This window comes from Salvelinus alpinus, chromosome 3 (assembly GCF_045679555.1).
Source record: "Salvelinus alpinus chromosome 3, SLU_Salpinus.1, whole genome shotgun sequence".
Taxonomy (NCBI): Eukaryota; Metazoa; Chordata; class Actinopteri; order Salmoniformes; family Salmonidae; genus Salvelinus; species Salvelinus alpinus.
In genome coordinates, this window is record NC_092088.1 from 96,362,131 (window position 1) to 96,387,213 (window position 25,083).

Consider the following 25,083-nt stretch of genomic DNA (forward strand, 5'->3'; position numbering starts at 1 on the left):
GAAGGCATGTTGTCTGTCTGTCGTTGTGTAGAAGGCATGCTGTTTCCAGGAGCCCAAGCTGGTGATTAGATGGTGAACCGGCTGATGAGTAGTAAGGCACTCAGGGTCCTCCCCCACATCCTCTTCAAATGCATGCGCACACAAACACACACATACACACCCTGTCACCAATCTGTCTGTTCCTGAGCTGTGTCGTTCTTTAGTCGTTGCGACTCGTGTCTCTCTCTCTCTCTCTCTCTCTCTCTCTCTCTCTCTCTCTCTCTCTCTCTCTCTCTGTGTGTGTGTGGTGAGTTAGATGTCTCTCTGCCTGCCGCTCCTCTCCACTGCATCCTGACTGACTGAAGAGCTCTGTCATTGACTCATCCCGTTCTTTATAAGGAGGTGTTAATGATGAGCGACCGCTTCACGTAGTACTGGAACCAGCCTGAACAGACCAGACCTTAACAGACAGACACAGTCAACCACCGGACTGAAGCCACCCTGAACAGACTAGACCTTAACAGACAGACACAGTCAACCACCGGACTGAAGCAAGCCTGAACAGACCAGACCTTAACAGACAGACACAGTCAACCACCGGACTGAAGCCAGCCTGAACAGACTAGACCTTAACAGACAGACACAGTCAACCACCGGACTGAAGCAAGCCTGAACAGACCAGACCTTAACAGACAGACACAGTCAACCACCGGACTGAAGCCAGCCTGAACAGACCAGACCTTAACAGACAGACACAGTCAACCACCGGACTGAAGCAAGCCTGAACAGACCAGACCTTAACAGACAGACACAGTCAACCACCGGACTGAAGCCAGCCTCGACAACCACAGAGAGGAGAGCAGAGCAGAGCAGAGCAGAGGGGACTGGAAGAATGTCAGTCTGACAGAGACTGTTGTCCTGTTTTATTCTCAATTTTCAAGACTTCTACCCCCTGGATGGTGTGCAGCAGCAGGACACAGGTACTACAAGGCTTTTACTCTCTGTTTCTCAGTACAGTACTACAGGGACACAGGTACTGCAAGGCTTTTATTCTGTTTCTCAGTACAGTACTACAGGGACACAGGTACTGCAAGGCTTTTATTCTCTGTTTCTCAGTACAGTACTACAAGGACACAGGTACTACAAGGCTTTTATTCTGTGTTTCTCAGTACAGTACTACAGGGACACAGGTACTGCAAGGCTTTTATTCTCTGTTTCTCAGTACAGTACTACAGGGACACAAGTACTGCAAGGCTTTTATTCTCTGTTTCTCAGTACAGTACTACAGGGACACAAGTACTGCAAGGCTTTTATTCTGTGTTTCTCAGTACAGTACTACAAGGACACAAGTACTGCAAGGCTTTTATTCTCTGTTTCTCAGTACAGTACTACAGGGACACAGGTACTGCAAGGCTTTTATTTTCTGTTTCTCAGTACAGTACTACAAGGACACAAGTACTGCAAGGCTTTTATTCTCTGTTTCTCAGTACAGTACTACAGGGACACAAGTACTACAAGGCTTTTATTCTCTTTTTCTCAGTACAGTACTACAGGGACACAAGTACTGCAAGGCTTTTATTCTCTGTTTCTCAGTACAGTACTACAAGGACACAAGTACTGCAAGGCTTTTATTCTCTGTTTCTCAGTACAGTACTACAGGGACACAGGTACTGCAAGGCTTTTATTCTGTTTCTCAGTACAGTACTACAAGGACACAGGTACTACAAGGCTTTTATTCTCTGTTTCTCAGTACAGTACTACAGGGACACAGGTACTGCAAGGCTTTTATTCTCTGTTTCTCAGTACAGTACTACAGGGACACAGGTACTACAAGGCTTTTATTCTCTGTTTCTCAGTACAGTACTACAGGGACACAGGTACTGCAAGGCTTTGATCCTCTGTTTCTCAGTACAGTACTACAGGGACACAAGTACTGCAAGGCTTTTATTCTCTGTTTCTCAGTACAGTACTACAAGGACACAAGTACTGCAAGGCTTTTATTCTCTGTTTCTCAGTACAGTACTACAGGGACACAGGTACTGCAAGGCTTTTATTCTGTTTCTCAGTACAGTACTACAAGGACACAGGTACTACAAGGCTTTTATTCTCTGTTTCTCAGTACAGTACTACAGGGACACAGGTACTGCAAGGCTTTTATTCTCTGTTTCTCAGTACAGTACTACAGGGACACAGGTACTACAAGGCTTTTATTCTCTGTTTCTCAGTACAGTACTACAGGGACACAGGTACTGCAAGGCTTTGATCCTCTGTTTATCTTGTGTTAACAGTAGAGTACTACTTCAGGGAGAAACGATGCACCTTCAGAGGGATCATTCTGACAGGTCTTTCTGAGCATGTTGCAGAAATGCTACCGTGTCTGTTCCTGTCGACAACATGTGAATAACATGTAGGGAGATCCCGTGTTACACTATGTGGAAGGGTGTCTAGTCTGATGCTTGTCCTTCCAGACGGCAGAATGTCATGTTGGGAGATCCCGTGTTACACTATGTGGAAGGGTGTCTAGTCTGATGCTTGTCCTTCCAGACGGCAGAATGTCATGTTGGGGGATCCCGTGTTACACTATGTGGAAGGGTGTCTAGTCTGATGCTTGTCCTTCCAGACGGCAGAATGTCATGTTGGGAGATCCCGTGTTACACTATGTGGAAGGGTGTCTAGTCTGATGCTTGTCCTTCCAGACGGCAGAATGTCATGTTGGGAGATCCCGTGTTACACTATGTGGAAGGGTGTCTAGTCTGATGCTTGTCCTTCCAGACGGCAGAATGTCATGTAGGGAGATCCCGTGTTACACAATGTGGAAGGGTGTCTAGTCTGATGCTTGTCCTTCCAGACGGCAGAATGCCATGTTGGGAGATCCCGTGTTACACTATGTGGAAGGGTGTCTAGTCTGATGCTTGTCCTTCCAGACGGCAGAATGTCATGTAGGGAGATCCCGTGTTACACTATGTGGAAGGGTGTCTAGTCTGATGCTTGTTCTTCCAGACGGCAGAATGTCATGTTGGGAGATCCCGTGTTACACTATGTGGAAGGGTGTCTAGTCTGATGCTTGTCCTTCCAGACGGCAGAATGTCATGTTGGCGTACCCCACATTGCACATGATTACCATGCCATGGTTATTTGTAAATGTATGCATACTGAACCTACACTCTTAAAGTATTGAAACCCTCCCACCTGTGTTTTAGAATGAAGGACGACCTGCTGTACACCACATTAGTGCAGTGACTAGCCAGCCACCTGAACCCAGCATTGTCCTCGATACTATTCAAGTTTCAAATCAAGTTTATTTTATATAGCCCTTCGTACATCAGCTAATATCTCGAAGTGCTGTACAGACACCCAGCCTAAAACCCCAAACAGCAAGCAATGCAGGTGTAGAAGCACGGTGGCTAGGAAAAACTCCCTAGAAAGGCCAAAACCTAGGAAGAAACCTAGTGAGGAACCAGGCTATGAGGGGTGGCCAGTCCTCTTCTGGCTGTGCTGGGTGGAGATTATAACAGAACTACTATTGTGGTCTTGGAACACGATGAGGAGTGGTGGTTACTGATGGATAGTTAGTCTCTGTTCTCCCTATTTCCTGCTGATCTGGGATCATTACATCACCACTATCTTTAGGTAGTCCTCCTTACTCCTGAGAATGCAGAGCATGCTGGGAGACCATACCAAGTTGACAATAACTCCTATCAAGGTGTCTCTCAAACGTTTTATTTATTGAATGTTTTATTTTACTTTTTATTAAACCTTTTTATTTAACTAGGCAAGTCAATTAAGAACAAATTATTATTTACAATGACGGCCTACCAAAAGGCAAAAGGCCTCCTGCGGGAACGGGGCCTGGGATTAAAAATACTAATAAATAAATAAAAATATAGGACAAGACACGCATCACAACAAGAAATGATGTGAAAGTCAATGATGTAAACAGATGTATAGTAAAGATGTTTAGCAAGGCCTTGAGAGTGTAGTGAGGCCGTTCTGCCAGTCTGGTGTTTACATGTGGAGGACGTTGTAAACTGACTTGACCTTCTTAATGGCCGCCGAGGGGAGAAACAAGGTGGTATTGGGTTGAATGGAAAGCATTTGAGAGGCGATTCTGCAGATCTGGTTTAGTTTGGTTTTTAGCTCCTCGTTCTGACATGAAATGTTGTCCGACGTCCTCACGGTGCTGCCAGCAACATTCTCTGGGGTTTCAGAAAACATCCAGGCCACATTACTTCAGCCTTGAAATCATAGGGGGATATGAAATTACCATCTTGAAATAAAGTAAATTACACAGCACTGGTTCAAAATAGATTTACCATTCCCTTTTTAAACGCTCTCTGCTTTAACTGACGAGCGTCGGATCTGTGTCATCATTTGGACACTATTCCCTGTATAGTGCACTACTTTTGACCAAGGCTACATAAGCAGTGCACTATGTAGTGAATAGGGAGCCATTTGGGACGGGCCCTCGTGAGAGAACGGAATGTGACTAACTGGTGCCGTTAGTCACATTCAACATTTTATTACTGGGCAGCAAAAGTTAACAGGTAGGATTTTAATGATAGTAATAATACACCATGTAGCAGAGACTTAACAGGTAGGATTTTAATGATAGTAATAATACACCATGTAGCAGAGACTTTTATCCACAGAGACTTAGTCATGCGTGCACACATGTTTTAACGTAAGGGGTGGTCCCGGGAATCTAACCAATTATCCTGACGTTGCAAAACGGCCGTGCTCTACCAACTGAGCTACAGAGGACCACGTGTTCCTGGAGGAGGGCAGTGTGATCAAAACATGACCTTCTGTCTTCTTAAACGTGATTTAAAACCACTAAGGACCACGTGTTCCTGGAGGAGGGCAGTGTGGTCAAAACATGACCTTCTGTCTTCTTAAACGTGATTTAAAACCACTAAGGACCACGTGTTCCTGGAGGAGGGCAGTGTGGTCAAAACATGACCTTCTGTCTTCTTAAACGTGATTTAAAACCACTAAGGACCACGTGTTCCTGGAGGAGGGCAGTGTGGTCAAAACATGACCTTCTGTCTTCTTAAACGTGATTTAAAACCACTAAGGACCACGTGTTCCTGGAGGAGGGCAGTGTGGTCAAAACATGACCTTCTGTCTTCTTAAACGTGATTTAAAACCACTAAGGACCACGTGTTCCTGGAGGAGGGCAGTGTGGTCAAAACATGACCTTCTGTCTTCTTAAACGTGATTTAAAACCACTAAGGACCACGTGTTCCTGGAGGAGGGCAGTGTGGTCAAAACATGACCTTCTGTCTTCTTAAACGTGATTTAAAACCACTAAGGACCACGTGTTCCTGGAGGAGGGCAGTGTGGTCAAAACATGACCTTCTGTCTTCTTAAACGTGATTTAAAACCACTAAGGACCACGTGTTCCTGGAGGAGGGCAGTGTGGTCAAAACATGACCTTCTGTCTTCTTAAACGTGATTTAAAACCACTAAGGACCACGTGTTCCTGGAGGAGGGCAGTGTGGTCAAAACATGACCTTCTGTCTTCTTAAACGTGATTTAAAACCACCAAGGGCTGATGTTCCTGGAGGCCTGTTATTAGTGTGGCAGGTAGCCAGTCTATAGGTTACAGCTTTCTGATTGGCTCCAGGGGTGCTGTACTATGGCTGACCCTGTAAAACAATACATTACACTGCACCTATCGTACTACTATGGCTGACCCTGTAAAACAACACATTACACTGCACCTATCGTACTACTATGGCTGACCTTGTAAAACAACACATTACACTGCACCTATCATACTACTATGGCTGACCCTGTAAAACAACACATTACACTGCACCTATCGTACTACTATGGCTGACCTTGTAAAACAACACATTACACTGCACCTATCATACTACTATGGCTGACCCTGTAAAACAACACATTACACTGCACCTATCGTACTACTATGGCTGACCTTGTAAAATAACACATTACACTGCACCTATCGTACTACTATGGCTGACCTTGTAAAACAACACCTATCATACTACTATGGCTGACCCTGTAAAACAACACCTATCATACTACTATGGCTGACCCTGTAAAATAACACATTACACTGCACCTATCGTACTACTATGGCTGACCTTGTAAAATAACACATTACACTGCACCTATCGTACTACTATGGCTGACCTTGTAAAACAACACATTACACTGCACCTATCATACTACTATGGCTGACCCTGTAAAACAACACATTACACTGCACCTATCGTACTACTATGGCTGACCTTGTAAAACAACACATTACACTGCACCTATCGTACTACTATGGCTGACCCTGTAAAACAACACATTACACTGCACCTATCATACTACTATGACTGACCCTGTAAAACAACACATTACACTGCACCTATCCAGTGTATGTGACAATAAAACATTAAATATATTTTAAAGACAACAGTGTAAAGTCTACAGTATTTAAACAGAAAGACAACAGTGTAAAGTGTACGGTATTAATTTCCCCTAGAAACAGAATGGACATGGAAGCCTTTTGACTACATTGCTATCATTTATTGGACAGTAGGATTTTCACGTTTTAAAGCTACTGTACTGTAGCTCAGTAGTATACCAGATATCTACTGTACTGTAGTATACCGTATATCTACTGTACTGTAGTATACCGTATATCTACTGTACTGTAGTATACCGTATATCTACTGTACTGTAGCTCAGTAGTATATCGCATGGGATATCTACTGTACTGTCACTCAGTAGTATTCCGTGTGGGTTATGTACTGTACTGTCACTCAGTAGTATACCAGATATCTACTGTACTGTCACTCAGTAGTATACCGTATGGGATATCTGAGGTTCGCTAGCCAGCTATTTTCGTCCTAACGTAACGCAACGTAGCCAACACTGCTAGCTGGCCAGCTTGCCACCGAATAGCAGCATTGTAGAAACGAGTGCATTACAACGGAACGACTTGATTAGTGTAGTGTTGGCTGGCTACACAGTTGTCTTTGCTATCTTTGATTTGTTTGATCTTAGCTAGCTACTTAGCTGGCTACGTAGCCGTCTTTGTGTCAAGGATAATTGTGTAGTTATCGAGGTTCGTTGAGGTTCGCTAGCCAGGTATTCTCGTCCTAACGTAACGTAACGTAGTCAACCCTGCTAGCTAGCCAGCTAGCCACCGATTAGCAGCACTGTAGAAACGATTACATTACAACGGAACGACTTGATTTGTGTAGTGTTAGCTAGCTACATAGTTTTCTTTGCTATCTTTGTATCTAAGATAATTGTGTAGCTTTGAGTAATTATCGGTTAGCTAGCCAGCTATTTTCGCCTGCCGCGCTGCCGTCCTCCTACCTAGCCAACACTGCTAGCTAACACTGCTAGCTAGCCAACTTCTACCGAATAGCAGCACTGTAGAAACTTACATTACAACGGAACGACTTGATTAGCGCAGTGTTAGCTAGTTGTCTTTGCTGTCCTTGTATCCATGATAATTGTGTAGTTTAGAGAAATTTAGAGAAATTGTCGAGGTCACCTAGCCAGCTTCACTTTCAACAACGCAGCCACTGCTAGCCAGGCTACTTCACCAGCCAGCAGTACTATATCATTTTAGTCAATTAGATCTTTTATTTTTTTTTTTTTTTTGCAACGTAAGCTTAACTTTCTGAATATTCGAGTCGTGTAGCCCACTTGTCATTCTAATCTCCTTTGCTTTAGCGTAGCCTCTTCTGTAGCCTGTCAACTATGTGTCTGTCTATCCCTGTTCTCTCCTCTCTGCACAGACCATACAAACGCTTCACACCGCGTGGCCGCGCCCACCCTAACCTGGTGGTCCCAGCCCGCACGACCCACGTGGAGTTCCAGGTCTCCGGTAGCCTCTGGAACTGCCGATCCGCGGCCAACAAGGCAGAGCTCATCTCAGCCTATGCGTCCCTCCAGTCCCTCGACTTCTTGGCACTGACGGAAACATGGCTCACCACAGATAACACTGCTACTCCTACTGCTCTCTCTTCGTCTGCCCACGTGTTCTCGCACACCCCGAGAGCTTCTGGTCAGCGGGGTGGTGGCACCGGGATCCTCATCTCTCCCAAGTGGTCATTCTCTCTTTCTCCCCTTACCCATCTGTCTATCGCCTCCTTTGAATTCCATGCTGTCACAGTTACCAGCCCTTTCAAGCTTAACATCCTTATCATTTATCGCCCTCCAGGTTCCCTTGGAGAGTTCATCAATGAGCTTGATGCCTTGATAAGCTCCTTTCCTGAGGACGGCTCACCTCTCACAGTTCTGGGTGACTTTAACCTCCCCATGTCTACCTTTGACTCATTCCTCTCTGCCTCCTTCTTTCCACTCCTCTCCTCTTTTGACCTCACCCTCTCACCTTCCCCCCCTACTCACAAGGCAGGCAATACGCTTGACCTCATCTTTACTAGATGCTGTTCTTCCACTAACCTCATTGCAACTCCCCTCCAAGTCTCCGACCACTACCTTGTATCCTTTTCCCTCTCGCTCTCATCCAACACTTCCCACACTGCCCCTACTCGGATGGTATCGCGCCGTCCCAACCTTCGTTCTCTCTCCCCCGCTACTCTCTCCTCTTCCATCCTATCATCTCTTCCCTCTGCCCAAACCTTCTCCAACCTATCTCCTGATTCTGCCTCCTCAACCCTCCTCTCCTCCCTTTCTGCATCCTTTGACTCTCTATGTCCCCTATCCTCCAGGCCGGCTCGGTCCTCCCCTCCCGCTCCGTGGCTCGACGACTCATTGCGAGCTCACAGAACAGGGCTCCGGGCAGCCGAGCGGAAATGGAGGAAAACTCGCCTCCCTGCGGACCTGGCATCCTTTCACTCCCTCCTCTCTACATTTTCCTCTTCTGTCTCTGCTGCTAAAGCCACTTTCTACCACTCTAAATTCCAAGCATCTGCCTCTAACCCTAGGAAGCTCTTTGCCACCTTCTCCTCCCTCCTGAATCCTCCTCCCCCTCCCCCCTCCTCCCTCTCTGCAGACGACTTCGTCAACCATTTTGAAAAGAAGGTCGACGACATCCGATCCTCGTTTGCTAAGTCAAACGACACCGCTGGTTCTGCTCACACTGCCCTACCCTGTGCTTTGACCTCTTTCTCCCCTCTCTCTCCAGATGAAATCTCGCGTCTTGTGACGGCCGGCCGCCCAACAACCTGCCCGCTTGACCCTATCCCCTCCTCTCTTCTCCAGACCATTTCCGGAGACCTTCTCCCTTACCTCACCTCGCTCATCAACTCATCCTTGACCGCTGGCTACGTCCCTTCCGTCTTCAAGAGAGCGAGAGTTGCACCCCTTCTGAAAAAACCTACACTCGATCCCTCCGATGTCAACAACTACAGACCAGTATCCCTTCTTTCTTTTCTCTCCAAAACTCTTGAACGTGCCGTCCTTGGCCAGCTCTCCTGCTATCTCTCTCAGAATGACCTTCTTGATCCAAATCAGTCAGGTTTCAAGACTAGTCACTCAACTGAGACTGCTCTTCTCTGTATCACGGAGGCGCTCCGCACTGCTAAAGCTAACTCTCTCTCCTCTGCTCTCATCCTTCTAGACCTATCGGCTGCCTTCGATACTGTGAACCATCAGATCCTCCTCTCCACCCTCTCCGAGTTGGGCATCTCCGGCGCGGCCCACGCTTGGATTGCGTCCTACCTGACAGGTCGCTCCTACCAGGTGGCGTGGCGAGAATCTGTCTCCTCACCACGCGCTCTCACCACTGGTGTCCCCCAGGGCTCTGTTCTAGGCCCTCTCCTATTCTCGCTATACACCAAGTCACTTGGCTCTGTCATAACCTCACATGGTCTCTCCTATCACTGCTATGCAGACGACACACAATTAATCTTCTCCTTTCCCCCTTCTGATGACCAGGTGGCGAATCGCATCTCTGCATGTCTGGCAGACATATCAGTGTGGATGACGGATCACCACCTCAAGCTGAACCTCGGCAAGACGGAGCTGCTCTTCCTCCCGGGGAAGGACTGCCCGTTCCATGATCTCGCCATCACGGTTGACAACTCCATTGTGTCCTCCTCCCAGAGCGCTAAGAACCTTGGCGTGATCCTGGACAACACCCTGTCGTTCTCAACTAACATCAAGGCGGTGGCCCGTTCCTGTAGGTTCATGCTCTACAACATCCGCAGAGTACGACCCTGCCTCACACAGGAAGCGGCGCAGGTCCTAATCCAGGCACTTGTCATCTCCCGTCTGGATTACTGCAACTCGCTGTTGGCTGGGCTCCCTGCCTGTGCCATCAAACCCCTACAACTCATCCAGAACGCCGCAGCCCGTCTGGTGTTCAACCTTCCCAAGTTCTCTCACGTCACCCCGCTCCTCCGCTCTCTCCACTGGCTTCCAGTTGAAGCTCGCATCCGCTACAAGACCATGGTGCTTGCCTACGGAGCTGTGAGGGGAACGGCACCTCAGTACCTTCAGGCTCTGATCAGGCCCTACACCCAAACAAGGGCTCTGCGTTCATCCACCTCTGGCCTGCTCGCCTCCCTACCACTGAGGAAGTACAGTTCCCGCTCAGCCCAGTCAAAACTGTTCGCTGCTCTGGCACCCCAATGGTGGAACAAACTCCCTCACGACGCCAGGACAGCGGAGTCAATCACCACCTTCCGGAGACACCTGAAACCCCACCTCTTCAAGGAATACCTAGGATAAAGCAATCCTTCTGCCCCCCCCCCCCCCCCTTAAAAGATTTAGATGCACTATTGTAAAGTGGCTGTTCCACTGGATGTCATTAGGTGAATGCACCAATTTGTAAGTCGCTCTGGATAAGAGCGTCTGCTAAATGACTTAAATGTTAAATGTAAAAATATCTACTGTACTGTCACTCAGTAGTATACCAGATATCTACTGTACTGTCACTCAGTAGTATACCGTATGGGATATCTACTGTACTGTCACTCAGTAGTATACCAGATATCTACTGTACTGTCACTCAGTAGTATACCGTATGGGATATCTACTGTACTGTCACTCAGTAGTATACCAGATATCTACTGTACTGTGTCACTCCGTAGTATACCAGAGATCTACTGTACTGTGTCACTCAGTAGTATACCAGATATCTACTGTACTGTGTCACTCAGTAGTATACCAGATATCTACTGTACTGTGTCACTCCGTAGTATACCAGAGATCTACTGTACTGTCACTCAGTAGTATACCAGATATCTACTGTACTGTGTCACTCAGTAGTATACCAGATATCTACTGTACTGTGTCACTCAGTAGTATACCGTATATCTACTGTACTGTAGCTCAGTAGTATATCTACTGTACTGTGTCACTCAGTAGTATACCGTATATCTACTGTACTGTGTCACTCAGTAGTATACCAGATATCTACTGTACTGTAGTATACCGTATATCTACTGTACTGTAGCTCAGTAGTATACCAGATATCTACTGTACTGTCACTCAGTAGTATACCAGATATCTACTGTACTGCCACTCAGTAGTATACCAGATATCTACTGTACTGTGTCACTCAGTAGTATACCGGATGGGATATCTTTCTTTCTTTCTTTCATTAAGTCTTTCTGTGGGTGGAAGCCTATTCACTGATAATTCTTAACTTGTATGGTGGTGAGCTGACTGTATTTTTCAGAGACATCTGTACCTTGTGGGTAGGAAGCGAAGGGCCTGTACCCTGTGGGTAGGAAGCGAAGGGCTTTCATTCACAAACCTTATTGCAAAATAATGGGTGCAGCAACAAACATCGTCCTTGTGCACAAACTGTTGTCCTCGTGTCTTCCTCTTTCAACAGTTGTTTTCTGATTAACATCTCAGTCAGAAGACATTGACTTTTTTTAAAAAAACAACATTGGGTGCATTTTGGATATTTTAATGTTCAACATTGCACAATATGCTGATTTCTTCATGGGAACTCAACTGTTGAAGAGGAAATGTTGAAACGAAAATAAAAAACAATTTGTGTTAGAGGAAGCGCTGAGCTAATTTCCGTGGCAACGCCGGCTGTGATATTGGACCAATGTCCTGTGGAGTCCCACTTCTCTGTGACCCCGACCTCTGTGATGAAAGAGAATCTGATGCAGCATGTGAAGCAGCCCTTCACAGGCTACACTACCGTTCAAAAGCTTGGGCTCACTTAGAAATGTCCTTGTTTTTGAAAGAAAAGCACATTTTTCATCCATTAAAATAACATCAAATTGATCAGAAATACAGTGTGGACATTGACAACATTAACAATGTCTATTGTATAATTTTTAAAAATGGAATATCTACATAGGCGTTACAGAGGCCCATTTATCAGCAACCATCACTCCTGTGTTCCAATGGCACGTTGTGTTAGTTAATCCAAGTTTATCATTTTAAAAGGATAATTGATCATTAGAAAACCCTTTTGCAATTATGTTAGCACAGCTGGAAACTGTTTAAAGAAGCAATAAAACTGGCCTTTAGACTAGATGAGTATCTGGAGCATCAGTATTTGTGGGTTCGATTACAGGCTCAAAATGCCAGAAACAAAGAACTTTCTTCTGAAACTCGTCAGTCTATTCTTGTTCTGAGAAATTAAGGTTATTCCATGTGAGATATTGCCAAGAAACTGAAGATCTCATACAACGCTTCTCCCTTCACCGAACAGCGCAAACTGGCCCTAACCAGAATAGTGCACAACTGAGCAAGAGGACAAGTACATTAGAGTGTCTAGTTTGAGAAACAGAAACCTCACAAGTACTCAACTGGCAGCTTCATTAGATAGTACATGCAAAACACCAGTCTCAACGTCAACAGTGAAGAGGCGACTCCTTCTAGGCAGAACGCCTCTGTTAGTTGACCTCATCAGAAAGGCCTGTTACTCTGTTAGTTGACCTCATCAGAAAGGCCTGTTACTCTGTTAGTTCACCTCATCAGAAAGGCATGCTACTCTGTTAGTTGACCTCATCAGAAAGGCCTGCTACTCTGTTAGTTGTCCTCATCAGAAAGGCCTGTTACTCTGTTAGTTGACCTCATCAGAAAGGCCTGTTACTCTGTTAGTTGACCTCATCAGAAAGGCCTGTTACTCTGTTAGTTCGCCTCATCAGAAAGGCCTGTTACTCTGTTAGTTCGCCTCATCAGAAAGGCCTGTTACTCTGTTAGTTGACCTCATCAGAAAGGCCTGTTACTCTGTTAGTTCACCTCATCAGAAAGGCCTGTTACTCTGTTAGTTGACCTCATCAGAAAGGCCTGTTACTCTGTTAGTTCGCCTCATCAGAAAGGCCTGTTACTCTGTTAGTTCACCTCATCAGAAAGGCCTGTTACTCTGTTAGTTGACCTCATCAGAAAGGCCTGTTACTCTGTTAGTTGACCTCATCAGAAAGGCCTGTTACTCTGTTAGTTCACCTCATCAGAAAGGCCTGTTACTCTGTTAGTTGACCTCATCAGAAAGGCCTGTTACTCTGTTAGTTCACCTCATCAGAAAGGCATGCTACTCTGTTAGTTCACCTCATCAGAAAGGCATGCTACTCTGTTAGTTCACCTCATCAGAAAGGCCTGTTACTCTGTTAGTTGACCTCATCAGAAAGGCCTGTTACTCTGTTAGTTTGCCTCATCAGAAAGGCCTGTTACTCTGTTAGTTGACCTCATCAGAAAGGCCTGTTACTCTGTTAGTTCACCTCATCAGAAAGGCATGCTACTCTGTTAGTTCACCTCATCAGAAAGGCATGCTACTCTGTTAGTTCACCTCATCAGAAAGGCCTGCTACTCTGTTAGTTGACCTCATCAGAAAGGCCTGTTACTCTGTTAGTTTGCCTCATCAGAAAGGCCTGTTACTCTGTTAGTTGACCTCATCAGAAAGGCCTGTTACTCTGTTAGTTCACCTCATTAGGGGTGAACTTAATTTTCTTTATCCCAAATGGCAGTCAAATTGAACACTGATATACATGGATATTTACACAGATACAATATATAAAATAGACAAGATAGTAAGATGAGAGAACACATGATCATGTATTTTATTACCACAACATAGGACACATCTAGCTTTTCTATTCCTGTCTGTCAGACTGTTACTGTCTGTTCCTCTCTCATTGTCAGACTAAGTGAATGTCCTCCATGGAAATCATCAATGTCCATGAACTTCTGATCCTCTAGCTAGCATTATGTTCCGGAGAGAGAGAGAGACCCCCCCATCTCCCGTGCTGTGAATAAGGAGCTCTCTGCAGGCCTCCTCTCTGTATCCTTCCTCTTATTAACCGACTGAGGCCACCACACCAGGCTCCTGACAGATGTATCCTGCAGAAGCTGCATGCTCCTTCCTGTCTCTGTGTGTCTCTCTCTCTCTCTGTCTCTCTCTCTGTCTCTTTCTGTCTCTCACTCTGTCTCTTTCTGTCTCTCTGTCTCTCTTTTTCACTCTCTGTCTGTCTGTCTCTCTTTCTGTCTCTCTTTCACTCTCTGTCTGTCTCTCTCTGTCTCTTTCTGTCTCTGTCTTTCTGTCTCTATCTCTCTGTCTCTTTGTCTCTCTTTCTCTGTCTCTCTCTCTCTCATTTAGAACCCTTTTGTCTGCATGAAGGAGCTTCTACAGCAAAGTTGGGACACTGGTGGAATTTAAATAGGCTGGTCCCCCGCTTTGAAAGGGACCAATGCTGGCTGTCGGGTGGGTCGAAGGGAGGGTGGACGGGTGGAAGGGAGGGAGAGTGGAAGGGAGGGTGGACGGGTGGAAGGGAGGGAGGGAGCTCTGGTGGAAGGGAGGGAGGGCTGGTGTTGAGGGAGGATGTTGAGGGAGGGAAGCCCTCCACAGTTCTCCTTCTCTATGGTCTGAGAGTGTTTCAGTGTTCCATGGCCTTCAGACCATGTTGGCAGGGCATGCTGGCTGGCTGGTTGGCACTGATGTTTAAATGGGACTACTTCTGAATGCCTTCAGACCATGTTGGCAGGGCATGCTGGCTGGTTGGTTGGCACGGATGTTTAAATGGGATACTTCTGAATGCCTTCAGACCATGTTGGCAGGGCATGCTGGTTGGTTGGTTGGCACTGATGTTTAAATGGGATACTTCTGAATGCCTTCAGACCATGTTGGCAGGGCATGCTGGCTGGCTGGTTGGCACTGATGTTTAAATGGAACTACTTCTGAATGCCTTCAGACCATGTTGGCAGGGCATGCTGGTTGGCTGGTTGGCACTGATGTTTAAATGGGATACTTCTGAATGCCTTCAGACCATGTTGGCAGGGCATGCTGGCTGGTTGGTTGGCACTGATGTTTAAATGGGATACTTCTGAATGCCTTCAGACCATGTTGGCAGGGCATGCTGGCTGGTTGGTTGGCACTGATGTTTAAATGGAACTACTTCTGAATGCCTTCAGACCATGTTGGCAGGGCATGCTGGTTGGCTGGTTGGCACTGATGTTTAAATGGGATACTTCTGAATGCCTTCAGACCATGTTGGCAGGGCATGCTGGTTGGTTGGTTGGTTGGCACTGATGTTTAAATGGGATACTTCTGAATGCCTTCAGACCATGTTGGCAGGGCATGCTGGTTGGTTGGTTGGCACTGATGTTTAAATGGGACTACCCCTGAATGCCTTCAGACCATGTTGGCAGGGCATGCTGGTTGGCTGGTTGGCACTGATGTTTAAATGGGATACTTCTGAATGCCTTCAGACCATGTTGGCAGGGCATGCTGGTTGGTTGGTTGGCACTGATGTTTAAATGGGATACTTCTGAATGCCTTCAGACCATGTTGGCAGGGCATGCTGGTTGGTTGGTTGGCACTGATGTTTAAATGGGATACTTCTGAATGCCTTCAGACCATGTTGGCAGGGCATGCTGGCTGGCTGGTTGGCACTGATGTTTAAATGGGATACTTCTGAATGCCTTCAGACCATGTTGGCAGGGCATGCTGGCTGGTTGGTTGGCACTGATGTTTAAATGGGATACTTCTGAATGCCTTCAGACCATGTTGGCAGGGCATGCTGGCTGGCTGGTTGGCACTGATGTTTAAATGGGATACTTCTGAATGCCTTCAGACCATGTTGGCAGGGCATGCTGGTTGGTTGGTTGGCACTGATGTTTAAATGGAACTACTTCTGAATGCCTTCAGACCATGTTGGCAGGGCATGCTGGCTGGTTGGTTGGCACTGATGTTTAAATGGAACTACTTCTGAATGCCTTCAGACCATTTTGGCAGGGCATGCTGGTTGGCTGGTTGGCACTGATGTTTAAATGGGATACTTCTGAATGCCTTCAGACCATGTTGGCAGGGCATGCTGGCTGGTTGGTTGGCACTGATGTTTAAATGGGATACTTCTGAATGCCTTCAGACCATGTTGGCAGGGCATGCTGGTTGGTTGGCACTGATGTTTAAATGGAACTACTTCTGAATGCCTTCAGACCATGTTGGCAGGGCATGCTGGTTGGTTGGTTGGCACTGATGTTTAAATGGAACTACTTCTGAATGCCTTCAGACCATGTTGGCAGGGCATGCTGGTTGGTTGGTTGGCACTGATGTTTAAATGGGACTACTTCTGAATGCCTTCAGACCATGTTGGCAGGGCATGCTGGTTGGTTGGTTGGCACTGATGTTTAAATGGGATACTTCTGAATGCCTTCAGACCATGTTGGCAGGGCATGCTGGCTGGTTGGTTGGCACTGATGTTTAAATGGGATACTTCTGAATGCCTTCAGACCATGTTGGCAGGGCATGCTGGTTGGCTGGTTGGCACTGATGTTTAAATGGGATACTTCTGAATGCCTTCAGACCATGTTGGCAGGGCATGCTGGTTGGTTGGTTGGCACTGATGTTTAAATGGGATACTTCTGAATGCCTTCAGACCATGTTGGCAGGGCATGCTGGTTGGTTGGTTGGCACTGATGTTTAAATGGGATACTTCTGAATGCCTTCAGACCATGTTGGCAGGGCATGCTGGCTGGCTGGTTGGCACTGATGTTTAAATGGGATACTTCTGAATGCCTTCAGACCATGTTGGCAGGGCATGCTGGCTGGTTGGTTGGCACTGATGTTTAAATGGGATACTTCTGAATGCCTTCAGACCATGTTGGCAGGGCATGCTGGCTGGCTGGTTGGCACTGATGTTTAAATGGGATACTTCTGAATGCCTTCAGACCATGTTGGCAGGGCATGCTGGTTGGTTGGTTGGCACTGATGTTTAAATGGAACTACTTCTGAATGCCTTCAGACCATGTTGGCAGGGCATGCTGGCTGGTTGGTTGGCACTGATGTTTAAATGGAACTACTTCTGAATGCCTTCAGACCATGTTGGCAGGGCATGCTGGTTGGCTGGTTGGCACTGATGTTTAAATGGGATACTTCTGAATGCCTTCAGACCATGTTGGCAGGGCATGCTGGCTGGTTGGTTGGCACTGATGTTTAAATGGGATACTTCTGAATGCCTTCAGACCATGTTGGCAGGGCATGCTGGTTGGTTGGCACTGATGTTTAAATGGAACTACTTCTGAATGCCTTCAGACCATGTTGGCAGGGCATGCTGGTTGGTTGGTTGGCACTGATGTTTAAATGGAACTACTTCTGAATGCCTTCAGACCATGTTGGCAGGGCATGCTGGTTGGTTGGTTGGCACTGATGTTTAAATGGGACTACTTCTGAATGCCTTCAGACCATGTTGGCAGGGCATGCTGGTTGGTTGGTTGGCACTGATGTTTAAATGGGATACTTCTGAATGCCTTCAGACCATGTTGGCAGGGCATGCTGGCTGGTTGGTTGGCACTGATGTTTAAATGGGATACTTCTGAATGCCTTCAGACCATGTTGGCAGGGCATGCTGGCTGGCTGGTTGGCACTGATGTTTAAATGGGATACTTCTGAATGCGGTCTGCCATGACTGTAATTAGTGCCCTGTCTGTATTCTACACCAGCACTTCTTTAGCGTTAGATGGGAAGGCTGCTGGGGGCCACAAGGGAAAGAGCCTCAGCAACTTATTCAGAAGTACACAGCTGATTCAGAAGTACACGGCTGATTCAGAAGTACACGGCTGATTCAGAAGTACACAGCTGATTCAGAAGTACACGGTTGATTCAGAAGTACACGGCTGATTCAGAAGTACACGGCTGATTCAGAAGTACACGGCTGATTCAGAAGTACACGGCTGATTCAGAAGTAGGCAAAATCCACTTAATTTCTGGAGAAAATATCATTTAGCGTCAACATAATAAATCATTTCAGCTAGATCAGCTAGGAAGCCATAAACGTCTACGGTATGGCAGGCCTCTCTCTATCTCTCTCTCTCTCTATATATATATATATATCTATCTATCTCTCTATCTCTTCCTGTCTATATCTCTTTCTCAGGAAATGTCAATGAAAGGAGACTCAAAGGAATTAATGAAACCGTTTCTCCATGCCGTTGCTTACGCGGTCACATCCAATCACATGGTCTTAATCAAATTGAGAATCATGTAAGAATGCTTGCTTTATCACTGCAGTGTTTTATTGCCTTTAATGTAATGGGCTCTACCCTGGTCTATACCCTGGTCTATACCCCAGCCTATACCCTGGTCTATACCCTATACCCCAGCCTACACCCTGGCCTATACCCTGGTATATTCCCTATACCCTGGTCTATACCCTATACCCCAGCCTATACCCTGGTCTATACCCTATACCCCAGCCTATACCCTGGTCTATACCCTATACCCCAGCCTATACCCTGGTCTATACCCTATACCCTGGTCTATACCCTATACCCTGGTCTATACCCTATACCCCAGCCTATACCCTGGTCTATACCCTATACCCCAGCCTATACCCTGGTCTATACCCTATACCCCAGCCTATACCCTGGTCTATACCCTATACCCTGGTCTATACCCTATACCCCAGCCTATATCCTATACCCCTGGCCTATACACTGGTCTATACCCTTTACCCTGATCTGTACCCTGGTATATACCACCCTGGTCTATACCCTTTACCCCAGCCTATACACTGGTATATAGCCTTTACCCTGATATGTATCCTGGTATATACCCTGGCCTACACCCTGGCCTGTACCTTGGTCTATCCCCGATACCCTGGTCTATACCCTATACCCTGGTCTATAGCCTCTACCCTGGCCTATACCCTGGCCCCTGGCCTCTACCCAGGTCTGTACCCTGGCCTACACCCTGGCCTGTACCTTGGTCTATACCCGATACCCTGGTCTATAGCCTCTACCCTGGCCTATACCCTGTTCTGTACCCTGGCCTACACCCGGGCCTGTACCCTGGCCTGTACCCAGGTCTATACCCTATACCCTGGTCTATACCCTATACTCTGGCCTTTACCCTGGCCTATACCCTGGCCTGTACCTTGGTCTATACCCTATACCCTGGTCTATACCCTATACTCTGGCCTTTACCCTGGCCTGTACCCTGGCCTGTACAGGACAATAACATGATTGTGTTGGACACAGGAGATCTGATGATCAGATTCCCTTAAAGTCACAGTGGTTACACAGTTTGCTTGATATCCTATGTGCAACCATGGCCAAAGTGTGTGTGTTTGTTTCTCTGGGGTTTAATGTAATGGCGTGCTCCATAGGACTCATAGGACTCCATAGGTCTCATAGGGCTCCATAGGACTCGTAGGGCTCCATAGGACTCGTAGGGCTCCATAGGACTCATAGGACTCCATAGGACTCATAGGGCTCCATAGGACTCGTAGGGCTCCATAGGACTCATAGGGCTCCATAGGACTCATAGGGCTCCATAGGACTCGTAGGGCTCCATAGGACTCGTAGGGCTCCATAGGACTCGTAGGGCTCCATAGGACTCGTAGGGCTCCATAGGACTCATAGGGCTCCATAGGACTCATAGGGCTCCATAGGACTCATAGGGCTCCATAGGACTCATAGGGCTCCATAGAACTCATAGGGCTCCATAGGACTCATAGGACTCCATAGGACTCATAGGGCTCCATAGAACTCATAGGGCTCCATAGAACTCATAAGGCTCAATAAGGCTAATAGAATTCTTAGGGCTCCATAGGACTCCATAGGACTCATAGGGCTCCATAGGACTCATCGGGCTCCATATAACTCATAAGGCTCAATAAGGCTAATAGAATTCTTAGGGCTCCATAGGACTCATAGGGCTCCATAGGACTCATAGGGCTCCATAGGACTCCATAGGACTCCATAGGGCTCCATAGGACTCATAGGGCTCCATAGGACTCATAGGGCTCCATAGGACTCATAGGGCTCCATAGGACTCCATAGAACTCATAGGGCTCCATAGGACTCATAGGGCTCCATAGGACTCATAGGGCTCCATAGGACTCATAGGGCTCCATAGGACTCATAGGGCTCCATAGGACTCCATAGGACTCATAGGGCTCCAAAGGACTCAGGGCTCCATAGGACTCATAGGACTCATAAGGCTCAATAAGGCTAATAGAATTCTTAGGGCTCATAGGACTCTAGTCAAAAGTAGTGTACAAGGGATTAGGGTGCCATTTGGTCTACTTCCTGTCTGCTCCTGGCGCTCTGTTTCCTGTCTGCTCCTGGCGCTGTGTTTCCTTGTCTGCTCCTGGCACTGTGTTTCCTGTCTGCTCCTGGCACTGTGTTTCCTGTCTGCTCCTGGCGCTGTGTTTCCTGTCTGCTCCTGGCACTGTGTTTCCTGTCTGCTCCTGGCACTGTGTTTCCTGTCTGCTCCTGGCGCTGTGTTTCCTGTCCTGGCACTGTGTTTCCTGTCCTGGCTCTGTCCCCAGTGGCACCCTATTCCCTTCATAGTGTAATGGCACCCCTGCCGGCCCCACCAGCCATCTGGCAGTCAGATGTACTGGCACTCAAGGGAACAGACAGGCAGGACAGTTCTCTCCCTTCTACACAAAGAGAAAGAAGTAGAGAACCAACGCTATTAGACTGGGGCAATAAGCACACTAGCTGATACCAGAGCCAAGTAAAGGGCATTCAGTGTGGGACTGTGGAAGCTGTAATAGGTGGTTCCCTCTGACTGTAGGTGGAAGGAGCTTGGGACTCAGAGGGAAGGGATCTGTTGGGATTCACAATCTGGAACATGGCGGAAAACAAGCGGCACAGTCACAGCAGAGGAGGGGATGTAGTCTCTGACCAGCGTGGAGTCTCTGACCTGACCAGCGTGTAGTCTCTGACCAGCGTGTAGTCTCTGACCAGCGTTCACCTACTAAGACATACGTAATAATTTTTAGCTTCAGACAGCGGTGATTAGGAGACTAGTGGAGTGTTGTTGGGACAGTCAGACAGCGGTGATTAGGAGACTAGTGGAGTGTTGTTGGGACAGTCAGACAGTCAACACAAGTCAAGGACCGATTTAGTCATGCTGTAACCAAGGCAACTGTTTGGAACATTCTGTGTGTGTCTGAAATGACAGCCTATTCCCTTTATATGAAAGGGCTCTGGTCAAGATTAGTCACTATGAAGGTTTGGTTCCATTTAGGACGTAACCTGTTTCAGATCATGTCTATCTGAAAGCTTTGGTTTTACTGTATCAAAGGCTACTGTGGTGTAGGGCTGGGCGCTATACCGTATTTTACTATATACTGGTATTTATGCACGGACTGGTTTGGGTTTTTACTTTACCTTCTATAACGGTCTCTCTATCTATATCTCTATCTCTCTATCTATTAATCTAATCTATGCCACTTTCCACACAGACCTAGTCCCGCCCCCCTTCACTCAAGGAGCGCTGTTGTTGCTTGATCAGAGACACTTTCGTTCAGTCTGCATGGTCAGTGCAGCACATGCAACAATGTTGATGACAACGATGTTGTTTCCACTTTATATCTTAATATAAATCCACAAGCGTTCTATAATTTCAATATTAGTTTGTGTTTCTTACATCTGCGTACAGCTAGTTTGTATTTTCTTAGCAAGTTAAGCTAAATCGTGTTAGCCACTAATGCTAATCGCTAGTGAGCTGGCTAGCTAACAGTATCTTCTAAATCAAAGAGGGATAGGCGAAAGATAGATTTCATGTAGCCAAAGATTATAGGGTCCCCTAGGAAACACTGAACATCACTTTGGTTCCTACCCTGTCACAGTAACTTGTCCATGGCGTTTTCATTCATTGTCATGTCAAACAAGACCGTGTTCAAAGTGCCCACTATTATTTATATTCTAACTACAGGTCGACCGATTATGATTTTTCAACACCGATACCGATTTATTGGAGGACCAAAAAAAGCTGATACCGATTAATCTGCCTATTTATTTAGTTATTTATATATATATTTGTAATAATGACAATTACAACAATACTGAATGAACACTTTTATTTTAACTTAATATAATACATAAATTAAAATATATTTAGTCTCAAAGAAATAATGAAACATGCTCAATTTGGTTTAAATAATGCAAAAACACAGTGTTGGAGAAGAAAGTAAAAGTGCAATATGTGCCATGTAATATGTGCCACAGTTCGCAACGAGCCAGGCGGCCCAAACTGCTGCATATACCCTGACTCTGCTTGCACAGAATGCAAGAGAAGTGACACAATTTTCCTAGTTAATATTGCCTGCTGACATGAATTTCTTTTAACTAAATATGCAGGTTTAAAAATATATACATGTGTATTGATTTTAAGAAAGGCATTGATGTTTATGGTTAGGTACACATTGGTGCAACGACAGTGCTTTTTTAGGCTGTGATTCGATGATAAATTAACAGGCTCCGCATTGATTATTTGCAACGCAGGACAAGCTAGTTAAACTAGTAATATCATCAACCATGTGTAGTTAACTAGTGATTATGTTAAGATTGATTGTTTTTTATAAGATAAGTTTAATGCTAGCTAGCAACTTACCTTGACTCCTTGCTGAACTCGCATAACAGGTGGTCAGCCTGCCACGCAGTCTCCTCGTGGAGTGCAATGTAATCGGCGTCCAAAAATGCAGATTACAGATTGTTATGAAAACTTAAAATTGGCCCTAATTAATCGGCCATTCCGATTAATCGGTCGACCTCTAATTCTAACTATTGAATTATAATAAACATTCTATTTCCATGATTCCAAAAGTTAATCTAAGTGTTTTGATCTAAATCGTAATTGCAACATTTGGTTAAATATAAGGCCTAGTATTTTTCTCCACATCGTGGCAGTGTGGACATGATCTCAAATGAGGGCAGGAAATGCAGAAATTTATGGAAATGCATGAAATTATTTTAGGTTGAACTTGAATTGAACAGTATAAACCAATCAGAATGGAGAAAGACCCATTGAAATAATTTAGAATATATGTGTTGCCACCCTAAAATACCGTTAAATACCGTCAAAACTTTGAAAAATACCATGATATGATATTTTGGCCATATCGTCCAGCCCTACTGTGGTATATTACTCAAAATGGGGTTTCTTCTTGCTCAAAAATACTTTACAGAAAGTACTGGAGTAACAAGCCCTGGTGATTAGATAGAAAAGGCTTGCTGTGCAACATTTCAGTTTTTTAGTTGAAGACGGACAAAGAAAGAAACACCGCTATTCACAAAACTACCTGATGAACATAGTCAATCACTAGTTGTTCACTAGTATAAATCACCTGATGAACATAGTCAATCACTAGTTGTTCACTAGTATAAATCACCTGATGAACATAGTCAATCACTAGTTGTTCACTAGTATAAATCACCTGATGAACATAGTCAATCACTAGTTGTTCACTAGTATAAATCACCTGATGAACATAGTCAATCACTAGTTGTTCACTAGTATAAATCACCTGATGAACATAGTCAATCACTAGTTGTTCACTAGTATAAATCACCTGATGAACGTAGTCAATCACTAGTTGTTCACTAGTATAAATCACCTGATGAACGTAGTCAATCACTAGTTGTTCACTAGTATAAATCACCTGATGAACGTAGTCAATCACTAGTTGTTCACTAGTATAAATCACCTGATGAACGTAGTCAATCACTAGTTGTTCACTAGTATAAATCACCTGATGAACGTAGTCAATCACTAGTTGTTCACTAGTATAAATCACCTGATGAACGTAGTCAATCACTAGTTGTTCACTAGTATAAATCACCTGATGAACGTATTCAATCACTAGTTGTTCACTAGTATAAATCACCTGATGAACATAGTCAATCACTAGTTGTTCACTAGTATAAATCACCTGATGAACGTAGTCAATCACTAGTTGTTCACTAGTATAAATCACCTGATGAACATAGTCAATCACTAGTTGTTCACTAGTATAAATCACCTGATGAACATAGTCAATCACTAGTTGTTCACTAGTATAAATCACCTGATGAACATAGTCAATCACTAGTTGTTCACTAGTATAAATCACCTGATGAACATAGTCAATCACTAGTTGTTCACTAGTATAAATCACCTGATGAACATAGTCAATCACTAGTTGTTCACTAGTATAAATCACCTGATGAACAGTAGTCAATCACTAGTTGTTCACTAGTATAAATCACCTGATGAACATAGTCAATCACTAGTTGTTCACTAGTATAAATCACCTGATGAACATAGTCAATCACTAGTTGTTCACTAGTATAAATCACCTGATGAACATAGTCAATCACTAGTTGTTCACTAGTATAAATCACCTGATGAACATAGTCAATCACTAGTTGTTCACTAGTATAAATCACCTGATGAACATAGTCAATCACTAGTTGTTCACTAGTATAAATCACCTGATGAACATAGTCAATCACTAGTTGTTCACTAGTATAAATCACCTGATGAACATAGTCAATCACTAGTTGTTCACTAGTATAAATCACCTGATGAACAAATTCAATCACTAGTTGTTCACTAGTATAAATCACCTGATGAACGTATTCAAGCACTAGTTGTTCACTAGTATAAATCACCTGATGAACGTATTCAAGCACTAGTTGTTCACTAGTATAAATCACCTGATGAACGTATTCAAGCACTAGTTGTTCACTAGTATAAATCACCTGATGAACGTAGTCAATCACTAGTTGTTCACTAGTATAAATCACCTGATGAACGTATTCAATCACTAGTTGTTCACTAGTATAAATCACCTGATGAACGTAGTCAATCACTAGTTGTTCACTAGTATAAATCACCTGATGAACGTAGTCAATCACTAGTTGTTCACTAGTATAAATCACCTGATGAACAAATTCAATCACTAGTTGTTCACTAGTATAAAT

At 45.2% G+C, this 25,083-nt stretch overlaps 1 protein-coding gene across 4 annotated transcripts in view; it reads left to right on the forward strand.

Annotated features, from left to right (window-relative positions):
* Window positions 1-25,083, forward strand: part of pald1a (phosphatase domain containing paladin 1a) — a 204,696-nt gene that overhangs the window by 17,554 nt on the left and 162,059 nt on the right. For 2 of the 4 annotated variants that reach the window (XR_011674324.1, XM_071394596.1), the window contains exon 1: window positions 258-959. The exons of 1 other annotated variant lie outside the window; for it this stretch is intronic. The gene's annotated coding sequence lies outside the window, so the exon portion shown is untranslated. Of the gene's footprint in view, window positions 1-256; window positions 960-25,083 lie in introns of those variants that run through there. One more of the 4 variants, XM_071394599.1, reaches the window with a different exon arrangement.